This window comes from Sorex fumeus, unplaced genomic scaffold, assembly GCF_029834395.1.
Source record: "Sorex fumeus unplaced genomic scaffold, SorFum_2.1 ptg000026l, whole genome shotgun sequence".
Lineage (NCBI taxonomy): Eukaryota > Metazoa > Chordata > Mammalia > Eulipotyphla > Soricidae > Sorex > Sorex fumeus.
In genome coordinates, this window is record NW_026606083.1 from 7,472,679 (window position 1) to 7,479,000 (window position 6,322).

The window sequence follows — 6,322 nt, forward strand, 5'->3', positions numbered from 1 at the left end:
AAATCAAATCCGCCCAGCCTGGCTGACTCCTGTCTGTCCACGGATTCCAGGCCCCTCAAAGGCGGGAGCCGGCAGCTAAAAATGCCCCATCGTGCCTCAGGGCCCGGCAGCTAGGCAAGAGGTGCCCCCCACAGACCCCGCCACCCACTTTGGGGGAGCAAACTGGCTCACAGGGGTCTAGCTAAGCCCACCCACCAGCATGGGTGCCGGGGGTAGGAAGTGGTCTCAGCAAGAGCTGGAACAGGACCGAGGCCAGCAGGGAAAGTCCCCAGGAGCCCTGGGGGGGAGTCACGGTCCCCAGACCCTGGGAGCTTCAGTTCCCCCCAAGGTCTTAGGGAGGTGAGACCAGGAGAGGAGCCGCTTCCCACCCACACGGGACAAGCCCTGAGACTGTTTCTCTGGGAGTCCCTGTATTCCTGCCCACCCAGGGCTGTCCAGCAGACGGGGGCCTGGACATCACCGCGGGAAGCCCAGCCACACTGCCTGGCCCACTCAGGATGTGGCCTGCCACATGCTGAGCCCCAAGCCAGGTCCCAGGGGACACATAAGACGGGAGACTGTCCTGGTGCTCTGGATGGGGGTCTCAGCTCGACACACAGATCTGGGCCCCAGCTGACTCAGAGGCGACGAGCTCCAGCCTGGTCTGGGGGTTGTGAAGGTGCTGCTGCTCCCCACAGCCCGTGTCTGCAAGGCTCAAGCAGCGTGAGGGAGCCCGAGGGGCCATGCCTCAGAGTCTGCGCGTCCCACCCCATCTCCTGAGTGTGAGACACAGACCCCTCCCCTGTCTCCCGAGTGTGTGAGACACAGACCCACCTTGTCTCCCGAGTGTTGAGACACAGACCCACCCATCTCCCAAGTGTGAGACACAGACCCCACCCCGCAACCTGGGGCCTCAAGTAAGTGTGACCCGGCTTGGTGGCCCAGATAGAAACTCAGTCTCAAACATCTCTAGGGCTTGTGGCCCACCAGGATGAACACCTCCCGCTCCCCCAGCCCCGTCCCTCCCTCCTAGGACTGCAGGGCCCAGCAGGTGACCCATCTAATTCTCCACAGTCCCAGCCCCTCAGGGATCCCCTCAGTGGTCTCCCCCCTCGCTCGCACACGTGGTCCCAAGAACGATGCCTCAACCCAAGGGCCCCCACCCCAACCACCACTGCCAGAAGGCTGCGTGCCTACATGGCCACCCAGGAGGCCTGGCATCCTGGCTTTCCTCTGGCCCATAGATCAAGTGGCCAGTGCAGCTTCCCACAATGCCCCATGGCCTGAGCACAGGTCTTCTGGTCCCCATCCCCACTACGGGGATCCTGCCCATGAGGGGACATACGGGAAGGCGGGAGCATAAGCAGAACCCAAGAAGAGGAGCAGAGAGGCGCAGGCCCAGCTGTCCGGGAGGTGGCCCTGCGTGGGCCCCGCCACGAAGACCTGGAGCCTCCCTCAGTGTGCGTGTTCACGGCCACACTCGCCATGGGAGGGGAGGAGAGCAGTCCTGCCAGAGACCCCAGACCCGGCCTTGCACGCTCACCCCCACACTCCCCACTTCCGAGGAGCAGAAGCTTGGCTTCTCGCAACTTCTGTGCCTGGAAAGGAAAGCAGCCCCGTATTGGGGTGGAGCAAGGTCTTTGCGACTGGGGATTAGGACGCTCACCCTCTGCCCTCCCAGGAAGCCCCGAGTCCTGGGCAGCAGGAGGGTCCCCGATTCCCATGCACAGGACGGCTCTGGGACCAGCACAGAGGCAGCCAGCACTGGCCTCATCAGCTCTGAGAGACACCAGCACCCCACCCCAGGACCAGGCACCTCAAAGAGGCCGGCCACCAGACTTCGCTCTCCTGTGTCCTGGGCCTTTGGGATCTGTTGTAAACCCCGATTCTGCAGCTCCCCCAGGAGCTGGGCTGAGCATGGGGCAAGAGCTGTATGTAACCAAAACCCAAGGGAAGGCCGGGCCAAGCGACACTTCCACAAGAGAAGACAAAAACAGGCAAAGAGGTTTCGTAAGAACCAGATTTTCTGCTAGAAGCCCTTGGAAACCAAGAAGCACTGGGGAACCGTGGGTAAGGGGCCCGAGGGAGGGATCTGGGTGCGAGCTGGTAGGGCAGAGGCCAGGCCTGGGGACAGGCCCAGGAACAACAGCATGAGGGTGGATCCTCGCGTGACTCCTTCATTGAGTCACTCCTGACTCTTCACCATTCTCAGAGGAATGTCTGCTCCGAGCATCATGGATTCCACACAGTGCTCCAGGGTGCTGAGGGGCCACACTGCAAATGGACAGGGGCTCAGGATACAGACCCCCAACACCCGCACACTCACACTCACACTCACTCATACTCAGACACACACACATATATATTCACACACACTCATGCACACACATTCACACATATTCTCACACACTCTCACACATTCACACACATACACACAACTCACACATTCTCATACTCACATTCACACATACACACACACAGTCACATGCACACACACATCCACACATACACGCACACATTCACGCACTCATGCACACATACTCACACATTCACATACTCACATTCCATACATACACGCACACGCACACATTCACACATACACTCACACATTCACACACTCACACACACATACTCATGCACTCACACTCACACACACTTTCTCACTCTCACACGCTCCTCCCCTGTGCTGTTGGTATGGTACAGACTGCAAAAGGCTCAGGCAGGGCCCAAACCACACTCATGGGGGCACACGTGTGCACGGGCACGCCTGAGGCAGAGGGTCCCTGAGCTGCAGGGGGCATGAGCGCCAGGCAGTGCGCCCAGGCGGCACTACTGTGTTGTCTGGGCTAGCACCACGGGGTCTCGGCATGCGGCATTAGGACAGGACTGATGGGCCTCGCTCTCCTCCCAGCGTTCCTGCTCCTCCCACCGGCTCTGGCCCCTCCTGCCCCACCCCCTCTCTCTGCCCCAACCTTGCCCCCACCTGCCGTGCTTTTTCCTTTCTGTTCTTTGGGGTTAGAATCCTCTGTTGCTGTTTTTCAACCATTTTTGCTGAGGCGCTGGGATTCCCCTCAGGCCTCTGCTTGTGGGAGAGTGTGACCTTGGGACAGAACCCGCTGCAGGGTCTCACTGCTGGCTCCAGAGCTGGGAACAACCTCCCAGGGCGTGGGCGGCAGCAGCGCCCAGCCTCTGACTCTGCTTTTGCAGGCCCTGCCCTGGAGGGTAGCACTCTGGGGCATCTGAGGCCCAGACACAAGGGCAGCCAAGGAAGGAAGCCCCCAGCTCCCGGGGCTGTCTCTCCCCGCACCTGTTCTCATCTGACCCCCAGAGGATCCTGGGCCTGCCCTGCTGGTGAGAAACACCAGGACCCCCTGTGACCGGGAGAGCAGGCCAAGCCGTCTGCGCGTCTGACACGGCTTCCTGTCAACAACCAGTGGGCAGGGCTGCAGTGGAGGAAGAACACCCCAGGGAGGAGAAGACACAGGCGGGAACTGGCCGCACACATGCCACACTCACACACACATGCCACATGCACACATGCACAGACCACACTCACACACACAGACTCACTCACACACATGGCACACACACACAAACACGCCACACTCACTCACACACACGCCACACACACAGGCCACACACACGCGCCACACTCACACAGACTCACACACACAGACCACACTCACACACAGACTCACACACACACAGGTCACACACACATACATGCTACACTCACTCACACACATGTCACACTCACACACACGCCATACTCACTCACACACATGCCACACTCACTCATACACGCCACACTCACACACACTACACTCACACACGCCACACTCATACACACGCCACACACACTCACACACAGACCACACTCACATACACACTCACATGCACATAGGCACACACACAGGCCCACATTCACACACATACACACTCACACGCAGACTCACACACACACAGGCCACACTGACACACACACTCACACACATACGGGTATGTGCGCACACACACACACGTAGGCCCTCTTTTCTGGGGTTGCTGGCAGGCACCTGGCCACCTCCTCCCACAGGACTGGGGCTGGTGGTTGATGAAGAGTTTCTCTGGGAGAAAGAGGAAGAACAGATAAGGCCCACGGCCTTCATTCTGAGGTGCCACTCTCGCCCCGGGGAGGGGGCAGTGCAGGTTAGACGGTGGCCCTGGACTGGCATCTTACGACATGTTCTTGGACCATATCATTGGAAAATTCTGGAAGGTGAATAACAATTCTCTTATCAGATACTCAGCTGCCAGGTGTGCCGGGGGCTGGAAGAGGAAGAGTCTTGATTTCAGGGAATCCCTGAGCAGAAGCCTGGGGTCTGAGTTATCTGGAACCCAATCAGTCCCTGAAGGTCCCGCCCAGCCCTGCCTGTTTGCTCAGAGCAGGCCCAGCCCCTCAGGCCGACCTTCGGGGATAGGACAGGGCGGGGTCTCGGACCAGCAGAGCCAGGCCCTGCCCAGCCAGCAGCTTCTGCAGCCCAGCTGAGCACAGCGGGGCTGCTGAGAGCTGCTCTGAGTCCCCACCCCACCCCACCTGGTGACCCCCAGGAATGGAGGAACAGCTGTGTGTGTGTGTGTGTGTGTGTGTGTGTGTGTGATCTGGCAGGGGACAGGGAAGGCGCTTTCATGAACCCGGATCTGCAGAAACGGAAAGGAAGCCACAGACCCACTCCCTGCTGGAGGGCAGAGCGGGTATGGAGCCAGGTTCCTCCCCACCCCCCCTCCCCACACACACACCCCATGAGCCAGCTGCCCAGGACACACCTGCACGAGTCCAAGAACCCAGAGGAGCAGCCCGGGCACCACCGCCCCGGGAAAGGACTGTGGGCTGGTCTGGGGGCACTTTTGTTCCTCTGTGTCCCACCAACAGAGAAGGTCGCACAGCAATAGCTGCCACAGCCGGTCAGCCCTCCCAGCCGCTCTTTCTTCTCTGCCAGTGACAACAGCGAGGGGGAAAGCATGAGGGTCCTGGCCCCCACCCCGCTCCAGCCAGTCAGTTCACTGTGCAGACGACTAAGTGTCCAGGCTGTGCCCAACCCCACAGGCAGACACGGCCTGCCTTGCCCACGGTCACTTTCCCAGTGTCCTGTGCACATGTCCTGCATGGGCCAAGGGGAGGACCTGGCTGTGGACGGGGTGGTGGCTCTCTGGATGCGCAGTGATCACTGGGCTAATGAGAAGGCCGGAAGAACATGCCCAGCCCATGGCACGTGCCCGACCATTGTTAGACTGACCCGTCCACACAGAAGAGGAAATGCCAGCGGAGGGGCCCTGGAGAGCTGCCCACGTGTCCAGGTATGCCCAGCACTGATCGCACATGCTGGGCATCCTGGGGCCAGCTGGAGCCGCTGTCCTCTGTGCCCAGGTCAGCGTAAGTCAGGCACTAGACATTGTCCTGCAGTGAGGCTGGCCGGGAGGCCTCCTGCCTGGGTGGCTGGTGTCTGCTTAGGGTTGCCGGGACACAGCCGGCCTGCCCTCCCGGTCATCATGGTCTGCAGAGGAAATGGCGGCCACTCCTAACCCCAGCTGGGAGCGGAGGCGCGTGGCGGACACACCAGCAGATTTCCTGCAGAAGCTGCTGGCCACGGATCCGAGCCAGCAACAAGATGTGGTGCCGTGCCTCAGAGTCTAGGAAGGCGCGGGGACGGGGCAGTGATGACGGGAGTTTCAAGAGACTCTGAGCCCAGGGATCCTGGAATGCCTTGGGAGGCACCCAGTGGGGGGCACCCAGCCATCTCCCTACCTCTCCCGCACCCCCCTGGAAAGAAGCCAGGAGCTTGACCTATGGTCGGGAGACAGGGCCTGGCTAGGAGGAAGCGCCCAGCATGTGCTGCAGCACAGTGATGCCCTCTGGGAGTGTGTGGGGACCTCCCCTTGGTTCCAGCTGAGCAGCAAACTACGTCCCCCAACACCAGCCCCGAGGCAGCCCTGATACTGGAACTCTGCCCAGCTCTTTATCTCAAAGAAAAGTTTCTCATCATAGAAACTAGGATGGTGCTCATTTTTGTTTTTGTTTTTAATTATTGATGGGGGTTCTGTGACTGACAGTATCGTTCGTGATGGTTTTCCACGCATGTGATTCCGACCCCATGCCCCTCCACAGCTGCCCAACTCCCCTGCCAGGAACCCGGCTCTCTGCCTCCTACCCCCTCTCTACAAACTCAGTGCTGTGGTCAGTTGCCCGTTGGGCTGCCCCCGGCCCTTTGCTGCTTCCCCGCTGCAACTCTGAGTCCCACCTATGAGACATCACTGTGTCCCATTCCTTCCCACTTCACTTAGCACAATATCCTCTAGTTCCATC